We start from the raw sequence: 19006 nt of genomic DNA on the forward strand, positions 1-19006 counted from the left end.
AGTTTGCCTATAAAAGCAGTTCTAAAACTCACTCCTCACCCTTTTCAACCATCTACCATATGGTGTAACTTTAAAGGGTCTATAGACTAGAAATGACACTGAAGGAAATTGATAAATCAAGAGAAAAAAAGCCCAAAAACCAACAAACCCACTCTATTTCATGGTGAGAAGCATCTTTATGAGGTACAGCTGCCTCAGTAAAGGGACATGGCTCCTCTGACTAAGTGTAAACATTTGTAGATACCTACATGAGAACCTGTGTTCCTGATCTTCATTTGCTGCTGAAATCTAGGTTTCTAGCACCATTTAAGACACTTGGCTAGTTCTTCCAGTTTCTCTTCTGCTTCTTCAAGAGTGTATTTCTGATTCCTGTCTGCCACGCTTGGGCAGATGCTCTAGAGACTGTAATGTAGATTAAAAAGCGTAAGGTTAGACAATTGAATTGAGCTTCTCTGTTCTTTTTAGCAGTGTGACAAGATATAGTTAACCTCAAGAATAACATTTCTCTTTAACAGTAAAAATAAAAGCAAAGAACAACCAATTGATACATAGTCCCCCTTAGTGGAGATGACAAATTCAGATCATATGAATTCCTCTCCAGGACTTTCATGAAACAACTCCAAAAGGATTTAAACTAATGAAAAAATTTGAAATAGTGAATTTCAAGACCTACATGTTTTTTTTTGGTTTTTCAATGTTTAGGTACTCTTAAAGAAAAACGACTTGCCTGTCAAAAGTGAAATTGTTTATTGAAAAATAACCATCAACCATAGTTGTAAGGTAAAATAATTTGTAATGATGTAAATCTAAAAACGAATTTTGGTGGACTCTCACAAACACAGAAAATATTTTTTCTCCCTTTATACATATTTTTACCGCAATTTCTTCTAAATGCATGTTTAGATACATGATCTGTCATAAATAAAAACACAACAGAAAATAATTTACCTAAATGATTTTGTACTATATCTTGGCAGAGGTCACTTTAAGGCATTTCAAGAAGCAAAGTAGTTCAGTTTTGAGGAAAGGAAGTTGGTGACTGCTGCAGTGAGGGATGTAAGAAGCCTTAGAAAGAAAGCCTCACTGTTAGTCTATTTATAATTTATATTCACAGATGGCAAGATAAGTGGTGTGACAAGTAGAAATAATCACTCTGTCATATTCACTAAACCTATTCTAACAGATGTGATACTCACAATGCATCTTTTCATCATTGTAAAAATGCAATGGAATGGGTTTTTTTACTACTTGCCTTGAAGAGAAACTTCTTGACTGGTTTGCATTACAGATTTGTTTTGCACTAAGAACTGAACTTTTCTCCTTCTTGATACACTAGAACTTTAAAATTCAAATAAATTCCTGTTTTTCAGTCTTGCAAATATTGTTCTGTCTTAGATTCCTCCGCCATGTCTGTCAATCTCCAACAGAAGAGAGACCTCTCACTCAGAGTGGAGACCTTTGTATTTGTACATACTGCACTCCAAGCATGTTCTTCACTATTGCCTGAAAGACACAAAGAAATTGTTGTTTGCATTTTTTCTATATTTTTACTTTCATGCACAGGCAGCTTTTTTTAAAGCTTCTTGAACTTTTGCTTTCAAAAGCTATGCTTATTTTCATTTCTTTTTTAAGAGTTATAACAAAGCCTGATTTTTCCTTTGTTGTTTTCTTAAACCTTTCACCAGTACAATTTAACTACTTCCAGTTATATTACACTTGCTGAAATAATTATAATAATAATAAAATCCAAATTGTAATTTGGTATAATTAATGGTCTCTGAAGTTAGGCAAACAGCTGATAAAAACTGAAGTAGGTACAGTCCAAAGCGATATAATCAAACCCGAAGGGAACAAAAAACCCTTCAAATTCACTAGTAAAGTCAAATGATTAGAAAAAGACAACAGTTTATTCTATAGTAATCAGAGGTAATTATGACAAACTTTGATTTTAGAAAAAGAACAATTTCTTACATTAACTCTAGATATTTGGAAAGATAGACCCACTTGACTTGATATTTTCAGTTCTTCAAGTAATTTCACTAAGTTTCATTAAAAATAAACACGCAACTTTTCAAAAAGGTTAAGCAAAAATCAAATCTTCTATGGAATTATGAAACAGTGGCCTCACAGAGAACAGAGTTCAAGAAACTTTTCCTGGTTTTTACAATAATACATATAGGATATGTGAAACATGAGAAGTTTTAGTTTTAAGTTTTTTATACTTTTCAGCCACTCCATAGAAATATTCAGCTGCTATCACAATGATCAATGTCTAGTAAAAATTTGAGAGAAACTGTTCTATGCAAGGAAAAAAAGATATCACAGAAGTCTGTATGCATACACTTGCCTGTCCTTCTGTCCTTGACCAAAGTATCAACCCAAGATCTCTTTACAATCGAAACACGGACAGTGGCCACAAGAAAAAGACACCACTGTTCACATTAATACTTACTATTTTATGTTCACCCAGTGGACTACTATTAACTGCTATTGAATTACAGAATAATAGATTCAGAAGGGACCTGAAAGGATCATCAAAGTCCAACTCCTGGCTGATCCTGCACGGGACAGCCCCAGGAATCACATCATGTGCCTGAAGTGTTCCCAAACACTTCTTGAACTCTGCCAGGCTTGGTCCTGTGACCACTTCCCTGGGGAGCCTGTTCCAGTGCCCTACAACCCTCTGCATGAAAAATATTTTTTCCAATATCCAACCTAAACCTCTCCTGACACAACTTCAGGCCATTCCCTTGAATCCTATCACTGGGCACCACAGAGAAAAGGTCATTGCCTGCCCTTTCTCTTCCCATCATGAGGAAGCTGTAGCTGCAAAGAGATCTCCCCTCAGTCTCCTCCATGCTGGACAGACCAAGTGACCTCATGCTCCCTGTGTATCTCCACCATCATCATGTCCCTCCTTTGTATGCTGTCTAATAATTTAGTGGCTTTCTTATATTGTATCACCCAAAACTTCCCCCAGCACTCAAGGTGAGGCTGCCCAAGTGCAGAGCAGAGCAGGACAGTATCCTCCCTTGTCCAGCTGGAGAGCTGTGCCTGATGAGCCCCAGGTGGCCCTCATGGCTGCCAGGGGACTGCTGACTCATGTTCAACTGTGGCATTCACATTCTCTGAAAAATCCCTTCACCCAGGATTTTTCTCCTGGGAAGCTGAGAAGCCTCAGAGAAAAAAAAAAAACAAACCAAAACAATTCTTATCTCATTTGCTTCTCCTGTGTTTTGCTCCTCTGGAATGTGTTTGGAGACTGTTTACCCACAGGTGATTGTTTCATTGGTTTCTGGTGTGAGTTGTTCTCACTCATTGGCCAATCAGTGCCAAGCTGTTTCGGGACTCTAGAAAGAGTCACGATTTTTCATTATTATCTTTTTAGCATTGTGTAAGTATCCTTTCTGTATTCTTTAGTTAGTTAGTTTAGTATTTTTTAATATAGCATAATACCATAAAATAATAAACTAGTCTTCTAAGAGCATGGAGTCAGATTCATCATTCCTCTATGCCACAAGGGTCCCTGCAAATACAATATTCAACTTTTCATCAACGAGGATACCTTTCCACAGTGCTGCTTTTCACCATTTTTTTCCCTAGTTGGTAAATACATCATATAATTAAACATTATGCTGGTTTTTACCCTAAGCTATTATAATGTTCTTGCCTTTTTGCTTCCTAGAATAGGCTTTGAATAAGTAATTTTCTGTACAGGATGCCTGCAAGAGGTACGGTAGGTAGTATGAGGCACTATGCTGCTTGGGGGGAAAAGTGAGTGTGCAGTGTGATTTACAGAGCTGTGACAATGACCTTTACTGCTGCAAACACAAACACAATGCAACATGCACTGAGGTATTTTATGAGTGTTTTCAGCGGCAGGAGCAGACAAATTCAGCTGTCATTATTACACATTCCCTGATACATAATGGAGAAAAAAGTGCCTCTTTCTGTATCTGTTGCTTCCCCAAAAGGTTTCAAAGAGTTTGGGCTGCATGTACAAGGCTGCAGGTCAAGCAGCATAAGTATAAAATAGTAAGCATGAGATTGCTGCAAGTTCTGAAATAAGCCAGCGACTTTGGATTTCCTTTGAGGATTTACATTTTTATTAGCATCCAGAGAGCCAAACTGCACAATGAGTCTGGCAAATGTACTAACTGCTGATAGATAGCCAGCAATTCCAGGAAACAGAAGGCACCTGATGTGAAGCTCAAATATTTATTTGCATTTTTAATCTACTTGTTTATTTTCTGGAACATACTGAAGATGTGTGTCCCATTGTAAACAGATGAGAATCAAACAATTCTTTGAATACAACCAGAACTTATATGTAACAGATGCTTCTTTGTGTATAGCAGTATCTTTTGGTCTAAAGGTTTCAGAGAAACTCTGCTTTTAAAGACTGGCATTTTCTACTAAGAAGGCAAATAATATTAGTCACATTGGGCAAAATTGCCTAAAACTCAGTAAACACTATAAAAATAGATCAGTTGAAAACTGTCTAAACATGTAGGTAACTAAACTTGTAGGCGTGTGAACATCCTGCAGGCACAATAGTGACCATTGTAAGCATACAGGTGCCCATGCTCTACCTTTTGATTTACAGGAAGTGAAGGGTATGTGGTAATACACATGAGGTGCTGAGGAATGATGGCGACCTTTTATATAAAGTTGAGCACAAAACTTTAAAGAAGATGATTTCTTGCCTCAATGGTCAATGCTGCCTCAGTCAGCAGCAAGTGTCTGTTCTTGTTTTCCTTTCAGAACAACTTGCTCAAATTCATCAGAGCTGCTGTTCGCTTGACAAAAAGTTTTGAAGTAAAATCTGTAACTACTAAAACGTGAACATTTGACTAATTGCATTGTGGCATTAAAAAAGACAGAAATATTACCAAAAAATCTTCCTTGCTGTGTACAGTTGTTTTTTGAACTCATCCAAAAAGCTTACAGGCATGTAATATTTTAGCTGAATTTCTCAGCTGTCTGTATGTGGGTGGACTAAAGGAAAAAAAGGGGCTTGTGTCTTTCCATAAATTGGAAGTTTATCTGCATTTGTCTGAACTGGCTTCAGGAAAAAAAGCAATTTTTTTTGTGAAAAGGATAATTATGCCAGCAGCATAGAATATCCTGCTTGTACTAGCATCCAACTCCAGTTCAGATTTCTTTTCCCAATACCTTTAGTGAATTTTGGGACTTTCTGTTAACAACTTGCTTCTCAGTGGGCTAGGAAATGTTTGTCTGTCACAGAAGTCTATCAAGTTCTTTGCCAAACCACATGCATACTGACAGCTACCATTTACTGATGAGAGATAAGTACTGATGCCATAGATGCCATGGAATAAATGCTGAACATGGAACAGTATGATCCTCATCACAACAGGCACATTGAATAGTTCAGTGTTAATGTGATCGTGTTTCACAGGGAGCCCTTAATTTTCATTGTCAGGTTCCTGTCATGACCTTCCAGAGAGCATGGCTGTTGTAAACCTTTCTTCTTTCTTTTGTAAACCTGGCCAGTCCTTGGATTTCTGCCATGTCAGGGAGCTGCCAGCCAACAGAGCAGATGGATCTCACAAGAAACAGGCTCTTCTTTAATGAGTTGGATGGTGACTGTATAAGGTGGCAGGGCTAATCAATTTACTTGCACCTCCCAGGTTTTACACAGCACAGGTAAACATTTACCAGCATCATATTAATTCTTGTGCAACAAGGAGTCAAGCATAGCAATCTGTGAAAGGAAGCATGCACTTTATGAAAGACATAAGAGGAATGTAGAACCCTTAACAACTTGCATTTAGATCATTTAAGACAGCTAAACATCTTAATGCCTCCCTTTATTAAAGTCCTCCTTTAATCCTGACATTTACTTTGACCAGTTTCAAATTCACAACTCTTTTGACACTTCTGATGTATTGGATTTGATTTCCCAAACCTCATTTCTAATGTCCCTGACAGAGCTGCCTTCCTCATCTGATGCCTGGTCTCTGGCTGAACATACCACTTCTTCAAGAAAAAATTCTACACCGTGACAAGACTGGAAATTTTATAATACCACAGATTTAAGGTCAAAAAGGAGCCATTAGATCATCTGATCTCACCTCCTACACAGCAGAGGTTATTTCATGCCAGTGTAATTTTGTTTATTTCATGCTAGCCTACTGTCATTTTGAGGATATTACCTTAACTTTTTTAATCTTCATCCTTAATTCTACATACCTCAATAATATCTTTTTTTTTCAAGAAAACTTTTCCCTGTGTAAAATCTTCAAAATTACTATTATTTTTCACTAATACTATGAATAAAACAATATGTGTGGAATTATTCTCATTTTTCTGTAGAGATTTCAAAGATTCTGGTAACCTACACTGTGCTATGACACCTAAAGGACAAAATTCTAATCGATAGAATCTATCCTTGAGTGTTAGTCATAAAGGACATATTGAGAAATAAATAGAAAGATGTCGACAATTTAAAAGTCAGGAGAAATAAAGCAGCTAATCACTTTTTTCCCTTTCAGTCCACCCACACAATATCTGAAGAAGGCTGAGAAATTCAGCTGTAACATATTAAATGTCTGTAAGCTTTTTAGATGATTTTAAAAACAACTGTGCACAGTAAGGAAGTTTTTTTGTATATTTCTATTTTTTTAATCCTACAATGCAATTTGTCTGATATGCACATCATTTAAGTCATTCAAATGCATACTTATGGAGGAAAATGTGATTTTGAAATTCTTCATTACTTGTTTATGTATTAATTTCATACCTAGAGAGAGAAAATTCCCATTCTTTTGCAAATTAGTATGTAGTCAGAAATTGTTTCATGTTAACATTCTAATATTTGGAATTCAGTTAAAATTATGTTGGTGCTTTTGAACTGGTAACCAGAAAAACCCAAATTTGACTTGTTTCCAACTGTCAAAATGTAACATATTGAAGAGACTAGCCCAGAAAATGTTTATGGATTTTCTAGAATTAAATCAATATGTATGTATGCTGTATGTGCATAAATTGAAGTTCCAAAACAATTTCATACAATAAAGCCTATGGAATAAGTCCCATAAACACCATTATTCTTGAAACAGGAATGACATCTATTGTATCAGGAAAACAGTACAATAACCTTTTATGGCATAGCAGCTTTCAGGAATAATATGCTTAGCCATAGTAGGCATATAAAGTCTGTTTTGCAACGATTTAATTCTCAGTTTTCTATCCTGTTCTGGACAAAAAAGGTTTTGAAACTCTTAATATATGAATGATAAAATTACACTTGTGTATAATAATTACTGGAGTAAGTAATTTTTTTCTCATCTATACCCAAGCAGTCATCAAAACCCAAAATCACATATTCCCAAGCAAGTGGTTCATGTCAGTATTTCAGTTTTACTTTAGTCCTCTGGAAGAACAGGCGTAAGGGAGCAAAAGTCCCATTTCTTTGAAACTGCATAGTAGATAATCGTAAATGTAACCATATTTGTGAGACAAGAAAATACATAAATGATTCCAAGGAGGTTTAACATGTTGAAGAGAAATACAGACATTAGATACGTTTTGCAGACAAGACACGTGATCATTTTAAAGAAGACTGAGGGAAATTCTAAAAGATAAAAACATAGAATAGAATTAGGAAAAAAAGAAAATCAAGATAGAACACAAAAAAATAGAACATCTGTTCCATTTTTAAAAATATTCACATTGTTTTATCTTTCAAAACATTTTAGTAGACATGAAAAGATATTGGCATCTTTTAAAAATCAGCAGAAAACACCTCGTTAGGAGAAGACTTAATAGACTCAACTCATTTTTTTACTGGACAGCTACTCATAACTGTGCATGGAAAAAAAAAGGAAAAACACTGCCATAAAAGTTTCAGAAAAATACAGCTGCAACATCTTAGGTCAAGGGTTACTGGGATGTAAGTGAAAAACAAACCACTGAATGGAGAACAGAAGGGTCCTTAGCATTACAGAGATGAGGGAACTGTGACATTGTGCACTAATCAATCCACTGCTTGATTTCCCCAAGGGAGTCAGTGTAGCTCAGGACGCTGGCCAAAGACGCTGTACTCTCAGCACTAAGTTTTGTAACCTGGTCTATCATCCAGGGCAGTCTGCCCACCCTGTAATCTGATCTAGGCTAGTTCAGAGCTGAGAGATCACTTTGGATGTAATGCACACTCCCTGCTCTCTATGCTGTTACCAGTGTACCACAATATGATTATCGCCATGGAAAGACTAACGCTGTAGCAGTTATGAACTGTGTTAAGATAAAGTGAAATGCTGAACATCATAGTCCAGAAGCTGATGGCAGCCATCTGACAAAGATGGAGTACAGTGTGAGATGTGCTTAAGGGGAGCTATGTACTTTCTATATACTCTGTTAGGGGTTGTGCAGTGAGTCATTTCAGCATGAAGGATGCCTTGATATGCTGTTATATACGGCTGCTGCAATTCATTCAGCAACTTCTGTGTCACTTGACAGAAAGAAGAGTTTTATCCTCGAGTACATGATCCTGCACAGCTCCCACTTGTCCAGCAAAGTCTCATACATTTTGATCATAATTGCTAATGGATTCTGTTGTTCTTTCTACGTCTTCAACAAGGTATCTGTGTATTACCTTCCACTACTCTACTGTCATTCCCATACTTCGTGTCTGGGGTATGCTAAATTTGCACTTTCATCTTCCTGGGTGGGCATTGCTCATATTGGTCCATTGCCATTATTTAACACACTTGTGGATTGTTCCACCAGGGTTCATATGCACATAATTGCTATGTCACAGTCCTCAGAGCTGCACAAGTCCTTGAGTTTGGCTGTAGGTGCCATGCCCATGGGTGCTTATGTGATAACCTCTGCCTTGACTGGCAAATTCACATCCTCAATACCTGTTAAATGGCCAGAATTATCTGCCTAGTTTCCCACTGGATGGCTTGGTCTTTTCTGCCTAATTTCCCATTGGATGTCTTGTTGGCTTCCTGAAAAATAATATTCGGTAAAAGAATACATGTAAAAAATCTATACATAGATTTAATTACATATTATCTTATTTGCTCATCTTTTATTTGCCATCTTTTTCTCTTCCTGGCAGTGATGACTTCGGTCCATTCTGTATAAGGCTGATCGCATTTTCTGCTTCCCTGTGCATTTTCAGTGCCTTGCTTGCATTGACCTCACAGGTTTTATCTATGCTAGGCAATTAAAGTGCTTTCAGCCATGCCCTTACATCTTGAGGTGATGCTACTGAATTTATCTTATTTTTGGCAACAGTACATTATTTATTTGCTGTTTTTCTGATGATTTTCTATGGTAATAATGAATCATTTTTGTACTTCACAGCATATGCTTGTTTTCCTAACTCAATTCCCTTTGGAATATCCTTTGACTTCTGATCCTTAGTGAGGATACATGCTGCAGTTGCTCACAGAACATATTGTAGAGGAAGACAAAATCTTGTAGAGGATGAGAGGCCTTGCTACATGTCTAGAACATGAGGACAAGGCTGAGAAGTATGGCCTAGCTTCAGGGTCAAGGAAAGCTTGAGGTAGAAGGAGGGAAGGAGAGAGGGAAAAGTGAGCAGTAGTGGATAAAAGGGAGCTTTCGCATCCTGTAATTAAAGGAAATCTTATTTTTGATGATACCACATATAAAAAATAATGTAGTTACTGTGATATGTCAGGACTGACCTCAGAAGAGACAGAGCTATGATAAAGCCACCCTGAAGTTCATTCGGAGCAAATATATGGGGGTCAAAGAATGTAGCTGCAGAAAAAGGTAGCTCATACTAGTTTATTTTTCTTTTTTATCTAGAACTCTTTGGAAGGCTTCCTTTGTTTCTCTTCACAGAAGAGTTGGGGGATGTTATCAATGCCTACAGGTACCAGAAGGCAGGGTGCAAAGGGGACAATGCTGGGCCATTTTCAGTGGTGGTGACAGGACCAGAAGCAATAGCTGCAAAATGAAGTATGGGAGGTTCCCTCTGATCATTAGATGGTACCTTTCTTATGGGCAGGATGACCAGGTACATGTTGCCCACAGACACTGTGGAGTGTCCATTCCTAGAAACAGCCAAAATCTTTCTGAGCATGATCATCAGCAGCTGCCTCTATGTGACCTACCTGAGCAGAGGACTTGGATGAGATGACCTCTAGAAGTCCCTTCCAACCTCAACTATTCTGTGATATTTAGATTCCATAATTACTCAATAAAAAATCTAAAGATGTTTACTTCCAAATTCAAACATTTTGCAGTATCATCAGCTATTTTGAGCTAATTGCAGTCAGTTTCAAGTGAATAGCAAAAGTCCCCCCCAAACCACCTTCAATGTACAGAAGCTTATATAAATCATGTAATACGTATCCTTAATTTGACATTCCATTAACTGAGTACTTCATCATTTGGCATTATGCTAGACAGCCTTTAGACAGTTTTCTGAAAGCTCAGAGTTGTTTTCTCCATCATAAAATGTTACAGTCAGTAGATTTTATGTTTGCTTAATATTTTTATAATTCAGCATCGCACTCCTAATTACAAGTAATATTAAAGCAATCAAAACAAGCGTAGTAAAGGGTGAACTCTGCAAGATATTCTGTCTAGTGATAGATCACATAATTTTCAAATAATGAAAGCGACAGGATTCATAACACAAAGCTGTCACATACATTTTATAAGTAAGAAAATATTTAGATTGGATTCTGCTTTTTACTACTGTACAAAATCAGTCTGGTTTACAAATTCATCAAGTATTCAGCCTGTTGGAAAGCAGATTTTTTTTTAAATTAGGGTTCAATAATAATTGAAATAGTTGTTCTTTGCTATTGCTTGGTGCTTTCATCAGAGGCTCTCATAAACTCTGATTACTGTTGATTAATATTCATTTTAGAAAGTTATCTTATTTTACAAATGGAAAACCTATGGTCCACAGTCCTTTTGTTTTTTTTAAGAGTCACACAGAAAGTACATTCTTGATACTAAGAACAAAACTTGAATTACCTTAGCACAGGCAATAATTGTGTGTTAAAATAAAATGCAAACAACTTACAAAATACAATTGGGAAAAATTTCCAAATACAACTCCAAAACTTGTATTTTCACCACTTTAATTTTCTCTGCAGAGGATTCTTTGAACTTCCAAAAGATTTTACATGTACATCACAAATTAGAAATTAAATTCTTAAAGGTTTCCGGATTTTTGAGAAGAAGTTTGACTGACACAAACTACAAACAAAAGTGAAATATTTCTTTAACACATCTTTAGCAAGATGAAATTATGAGATTTTTGTTTTCAAGACATTGAGCTTTTTAGATGTCTCTAATAATTGTGAAATTTTGCATACAATCAAGTAACTTCATTTCTGCAATGTTAGAATACTGTTTAAAAGGAGAATCCAAGTATTTCTAGAGGCACAAAACCAGAAAGAGGTAGTTAATTTTTGGTAGTGAAGAGGTAGAGAAGTTTTGCAAGCATAATTTTAAGTTAAATATTTCATATTAGGTTATTGATGAGTACAACAATGTGTTTAAATGCCACATTTTGGTTTTGGGAGGAAAAGCAATGTTGATATCCTAAGAGCACTAACAACAAAATTTATGTCAGATAAAAATCGCAATTATGTTAAATTATATTTAAAACTGTGAATGCAAATGTACTAGTGCATAATCATTTTAAAGACCCACTTTAGGTAGCATTCTAGCATTCAACTGCAGTACATGTCCATTGCAGGACTCTAAAAATAATAACCATTTTACTTAGATAGATACTCTCATGCATTTCATAAAACAATCTCTTTTATGTCTTTCCTGATAAGTAAATTTTATGAAAATGATATAAAAATCATGTTTGTTAATGAATATTTTTCCGGGTTTCCACAGAAATGTCAAATAGAGATGTAAATCAATCATCTTTCTTCTCCACCCACCCATCCATCCATCCATCCATCCATCCATCCATCCATCCATCCATCCCTCCACCCAAAAGCCCCAACAGAAAAGGGAAAAAATAAGTGGATTCTGGAGGTGAATAAGGAAAGGATGCTAGCTTTGCTACTCACTTCTGACTTTAAAATGGTATATGATTTGGGGTTTACAATGAGGGTGCTTATTTCTGCAATAAAATGTGAATGCTATTAAAAAATGAGAAACTGCATTGATCACCTTCTTGATTGGTTCATTTCACTATGATCTGTAAATACCTTCACTGCAAGTTGAACCCATTCAGCATTAAATTTTCAGTTTTCATAGTAAAATATAGCTCAATAGTGATTATTATTTGATACATATGAAATAATTGTCTAAAATATTTATTTCCAGAAAAATATATTTTTACATTATTTAACATTTTGTCCCTATAGATCTTTATTTTCTTCTTATTAAAAATTAAAATCTTAATAAATTACAAGAAGATATCCTGGGAAAGCAATTTCTCAATCTCTGTAAGCTATAATAATTGCATTCTAATTAGTAAATAATCTTTAAATTTCCTAAAATGTTGATATGCAATTATATTATTACACATCTACTGTCAATTATGAAGGGTTTTTGTAATAAAAAAAGTTTACCCTAGCTCTTAAAATGAAAGTCTTCAGATTTTAAGGTACATAATTCAGAAAGTGGCATTAAGACATCAGAATTCAGGACCCAATCCTAAATTTTATGTATTGGAACACACAGTTTTTTCCTCAACATTAGTGAAAATGCTTGTTCCTGAAATGAAACATCTGAAGAAGGATCCATGCTCAGAAGAAGTCAAGAATGCCAAGTGGAATAATAGAAATTATTTTGAAAGGACCTAGAGAATATTTCTATGCCACTAAACATATTTGGGGTAATCTGTGTTCTGATCACTGAGAGCAGATATAGTAGTCTCTTTCCTCTCTTTCCATAACTGAAAAATCCACGTATCTGGAAAAAGTGCATAGAAGAGCAAGTATGGCCAAGGATTTGTGGCAAAGGTTAAATAAAACAAATGAATGATGGAATAAACAAAAATGGTTATCTTTCAGATTTGGAATGGCACGAGGAAGACAGGTCTTTATTGTCTCTCTCAAAATACAAACAAATGAAACTAGCAGGTGGTAGATACAGAATAAACATAAGGAGGAATCTTTTTATAAAACGAAAACTTTGGTTGTATAACTTCTAGCCACAACTTTCTGATGAGTTTTAGAAGCTTGATGAATTTTCAAGAGAAAATGGACAACTCTGAGCAAAGGAAAACCATCAGGAGATACCAAAAACTTAGAAAACTATTTTGGCAAGCTTCTCAGACACAGATCGCTGGTAGTTGGGAAACTTTCTGAGAAGTATCACCCAGAGTTTACCTTATCCTAATACTCAGTTTCTATTATGATGCTTTTTTTCTGTTGTCATCTAGTTTTAGAGGCAGGGCTCTCAGTTAGATGGACCTTTGAGTCGACCTCTGATGTCTATTCTTATGCTGTGGTGTTCTTTTCTGATCTTATGATCAAACACAGAGCAATTTGTTCAGCAGCCACACAGAAGATGACAACACCAATCACAGGGAAGATCAAAAGAAAGAGACCAAAAACCGAGATCAAAATTCTCTTGGTTTTCAGTCCTTGTGAGATTAAAAAAAAATAAAATTGAAACTTCTTGGGAAATAATCTCATGAAGTTTAAAAGTAATTTATAACTTGATGAGTCAAAATCCAGTTCTTAATTAATAACATTTCCAATCACTTCAGTTAAAGACTTCAAAACAACTTTAAAAAATACTATGTTTTTCAGAAATCATTAAATCTATCCTTCAAATTAGGAAAAAGAGGAAGAGAAATTTTGAAGTGCATGAGGAAAATTTAAAATTAAAAATTGGAAGTCTTTAATTAAAATAGAGAAATTACTAACTAACTAACTAAAGCACTATAAAAAAAATGAAACCAACTCAAAACTTTCCCTAAAAAATTCAAATTGCACATTATAGAAAAGTGCAGATCCCCCTTACAGTGCAAATCAGGTTTAATGGTGACAATATTGTCACTATTTTAAAGTGCTTTTTTGGCTGTGTGTGGGAAAAGTCTGGGTATAAAATTACATTGTAATAAAGAGAGATTGAAGTTAGTATGGCTGACTTCCTACACACAATCTAAGGGAGACAAAACTTAGATTGCAGCTTGCTGGTGTTTTACTTTGAATAGGTTCTTCCAATTGTGAGAGATTGAAGTGTTAAAGGTTAATGACTCAATCAATTGGCCATTTACAAAACCCCGGGCTTTTCTGGGGCCAGGTTTGCGCCCCCGAGCTGAGGGGGTGTAGGAGAGCTTTGAAGATGTGCTGTGAAACCCTCTGGTCTGCACAAGAAGAGCCCAGGTCCAGAGTGGGTGAGCAGCACTGCTGGAGGGTGACCAGGACAGACTGACCTTGGTTTAGTCTTGCAAGCTGGGTGTGAGCCAGATAAGGGAAGAGGCCCTTAAGAAGCAGATCCTACAAAGTGAGATAGTGCTTTTTATCAGGCCGTGTTCTCCCTCCTGATAAGGCTCAGGTGAAAAACTCCCCACCAGGGGAGAGGCATGGGCATTTCCACCAGAACATGAACCTATCTTAACCCAATGAACTTCCCCCACCACTGGTGGACCAAGACTGGGCCTATTACTTTGATCAATAGGCTTCTACATAGCAATAATCAAGTCTTGTCTCTGGATGCATGGGTGGTTATATCTTTCCCTTTCTGCTATCTTGTCCTTTCTCTTTCTTTCTTTTTCTTCCTTTCACCTATATATTTTTTATGTGGTATTTTTATACTTTTATCTTGCTATATTTCTACAGATAAAACCAAAACAGCTATTTTCATTCTGTGGGTTTTTCCACTAATCTACCCCAAGGGGTCTATTAATAAGAGCTTTAGTTGCCCACTTGAGGGGCAGGTTATAACACCAGTCAGATATTGCCACTGGCAGTCCTCAAACCTTAACCTGTCCCAATTTTATTAAGAAAGAGTGTGATTCCATGATCTGTTACTGTGAGACCTTCAGGGGGGCAGGCAGTGGCTGGCAGTGGGTAACAGGTTAGGGTAGAAGAGTGGAGACCTCGGAGGGGGTCTCACTTGGGGTGGGTGACCAGGAACAAACCATTTGAGCAACCCTTTGATCCAGCAGGACTGCTCAGTGAAGAGCGTCCATAGTGGGATGCTGACTGACTGATAGGGCACAAGTGTCTTGGCTTTCCTGAGGTGCTCACAGCCTAATCAAACACAAAGGGTTAAAGGAAATATCCCCTTTTCACATGACACTGTGAAATATGGGTTTTTTTAATTCCTATTTTTATTTCCTATTCCTACTTTTTTAATTCCTGAAAAGAAATTATTAAAAAAGTTTTTTTGCAGGGATTTTTGTTGTTTTTTTTTGTTTGTTTGTTTGGGTTTTTTTGTGGGAAGGGTTGCATTGGTTTTACTGTTTTTTTTTTTTTAGTTAATTTGTAAGTCAGGTTTAAATTAAAGTTGAGTAAATAATATGAAGCAAATACTTTATACTATCTCGGTATAATTTATCCTACCTTTCTTAGACATCTCTTTTAGAATGAGATTAATGTAATTTTAGATGTAATTGCTTGTCTCCATTGCTTAATGAGGAAGTTTGATGACTAGACATTATGGGTGGAATTAATGTAATTTACTTTATGTATCTGCACTGTATATGCCTACATCTGAGGGAATGTCTGGAAACTCTTTTGTAGCCACTGAATTGATATAAATATTTTCAGGGAAAACTTATGTGGCAATTTAATAATCTGTACTAGTTTTGGCTGGGATAGATTTCGTTTTCTTTATAGAGGCTAAAGAGAGGTAATGTTTTGGATTTGTGCTGAAAACAGCATTGACAACAAAGAGATAATTTCATGATTTTTAAACTGCTTATGCAGAGTTAAGGCCTTTTCTGCTCCTCATGCCACCCCATTGGGAAGGAGTCCGGGAGTGCACAAGAAGTTGGGAGCATATCTGGGTGGGACAGCTGACCCCAAATGACCAAAAGGATATCCCATACCATGTGATACCATGGACAGTGTACAAAACTGGGGGAATAAGAAGGAAGGAAAGGGGTATTCAGAGTAATGTTGTTTGTCTTCCCAAATAACCATTACTTCTCCTGGAGATGGCTGAACACCTACCTGCTGATGGGATGTGCTGAATGAATTCCTTATTTTGCTTTCCTGTGCACACAGCTTTTGCTTTCCCTACTAACCTGTCTTTATCTCAACCTACAAGTTTTCTCACTTTTATTCTTCTGACTCTTTCCACCATCCTGCTGTGGAGGAGTAAGTGGCTGTGTGGGTCTTAGCTGCCTAGCAAGGTTAATCTACAAGATAATCTATTTTAAAAAGAGATTGATTTCACTTCACTTACTATAAACATATTATAGATAACTATCTCAAATGTATAAAACTTCATACATTAATTTTTCTAAAATCTTTCCCTCTGTAAGAACTGAATTAAATTCCACCCACATTTCTAGAGAGGTCAACTCTGGATTTACTAAAACAGTTACAAGTGGATTAAATGTAACTATACTTGCTGCAAATCTAAAAAAAATAAAATGTTACAGATTTTATGATTTAAAATGAAATGTCTTGTTTGTGTACATTCTGATTTCACCAAAGTTATCTGCTTCTTCTGAGGGACTTGTTACAGAACTCAAAACTTCTCAACCAATGACACCCACTTCTCTGCTTCAGAGATTTAATTCCTAATGCTTTTTGGTACCTTTAAAATCCATTGAATACTGCAATGGTACAAATTCATTTTAGTCATCCTGGAAATTGGCACTGCTCACCGTATTTTGCCACTCTGTTTAGTGTATTTTCCTTGTATTTTTTTTCTTTAAAAGAAAGAGGTCGCACATTTTTGGACACATTGTTATCAATATTTCAGATATTTTTAACGGGAAAAGAGAGGATTGTTGGGAGGAAAGGGTTAAATGGTGAAGAACAGTGAGGAGGGAGTAGACTCACTCAAGTGACATTGCAGCTGGGAAAAACAAGGCCCGAGAATACCAGTGTAGGAAATAACATATTATGCCTGCTGCTCTTTATCCTTGTTCTGTTTTGAGAAGTAGGATTTCTGTATACCGTAACAGGTGCTTACAGAGACTTGGATGTCCTCTCCCAGGCTGCTTGAGCTCCCTGTTGGGAGAAGCTTCAAAGCAAAGATCATAAAAAGCACAAGGCTGATCACAGCATGACGGCAAGCTATGCATGCACAAGCCTTTTGTAAACGGGTGCCAACAGCAGCCCTGTCACCCACTAAGACTGAGCTGAGCCTGATGGGGCCGGAGTCCTCATTTTGTGTGCCTCACTGTCTCCCAGTGCTGTTTCAAGATTCTGCACTCAGAGAGGTATTTAAATAAATTTACTCTTCACATTTCATTCGGTTTTCTTTTTTTTTTTTTTGTTCATCATCAAGTCACCTGTGTGCTGTTGATTCATCCAAGGATATTGAAAACATCCAAAAAAACAAGCACACTTCTACCGACCTATAGAGTACAAAACGAATCTGTTCTAAATCTAAGATAGATATTTATGGATTCTTTACCATTTAGTTCATTATAGGAGCATTCACTGCACTTAAAACAGGTTTGTAATGAAGTAGGACTTCTAGATTCACCACAGAGCTAAAATAAAAGCCCACCTTTTTTGATTCCCATTTTTAACACAATAGAAAAAAGGCTTTGCATGCACCCACACTTAACTACAAAATCATTCTAGGAGAGCAGATAGGTAACCTAAATTACCATCCTCTTATTTTGAAATAGATAAATTTAGGGAAGAAGTCCGCCTATTTGTACTCCACAAAAACTAAATTATAACTCAAGTGAAAACTGCAATTTCCCACCTCACATATTTAATCTCTTCTTTTTTTTTTTTTTTTTTTTGCTTTAATCATGCTGAGGTACTTCTGAAATTTTTTAAAATGGAATACCATCACTCAATCTTCAGTATTTTCAGTGGAAACTCACTTTTCATATCATATATTAATTGCAAACCAAGTGCTTTAAGTGAAGCTATGGCTAATCTAAAGAAACTGTTCTCTTAAAAAGAATGTCTTTTAACGCATTATGTCTTTGCAAAATACATCAAGAAAACTGCAACTAATCAGTAGAAAAAATTCACTATATTTGTCTTTTATGCTGTGGTACAGGCATCATATCTGAGAAACAGGACACAATCTACTGTCTAGGGAAAAAACACCCTTGCCATAACATTGTCTACTAGTGTCATCAGATTGCAGTCCTCTAATATTTTGAGTTCAAAGCAAAATATGCATTCAGATTTCGGAAATTCTCTACCTAGAATGGAAAAAAACAATCTGGAGAAAGGAAGAACTCTGCACAATAATTATTTATTCTAAAGCTAAATGAAGCTGAGGATACCTGTTCTTACCCGCCTGAATACCACAAAGTCTTCAATAAGTTGCAGAGATGAACAAAGACAGGCTCGAGGATTACTGAACTCCTCTGAGTTTTGAGAAGACAAAAGAGAGTCGAAGCTTCACAGTGGGAGTAAAGGTGAAGGTAAAGGGTATAGAGATCCTATTAAAAAGACTAAGCAAGTCTTACTAGATAAATGGAGAAAGATCAGTAAGAGAGAGCTGAGCTGACACTGAAGAAAAAGCAAGATGACACAGTAAAATAAGAAAAGAAAAAGACACAAAAATGTATTTATACTACATGTGGAAGAAAAAAAGTATGTGAGGGGTTCCTCCAAGAGGTATATTTATTCAACACATGAAGTTTCTATTCTTTATGTCGGATGTTAACACTTAGGAAAAAAATCAGAAGCACAAAGGCTGAACATTGACAACAAAGGTTTTTTTGCTTGAAGCACAAGTCATTAATCACACTAGTAGCAAAACAAAGCAAACTGTGATTTAGAGAAATTAAATTTCTCTAAATTTTTGAAAAAAAAGAGTTTAATCAGTTTATAAAATTATAGAGATGAGCGGATTTGGCAGACATAGAGCATTGTGTTCATTGCTTCTTTTTTGTTCTGTGTATTTATCA

Source organism: Zonotrichia leucophrys, chromosome 1, assembly GCF_028769735.1.
Source record: "Zonotrichia leucophrys gambelii isolate GWCS_2022_RI chromosome 1, RI_Zleu_2.0, whole genome shotgun sequence".
In the NCBI taxonomy this organism is placed as follows: Eukaryota; Metazoa; Chordata; class Aves; order Passeriformes; family Passerellidae; genus Zonotrichia; species Zonotrichia leucophrys.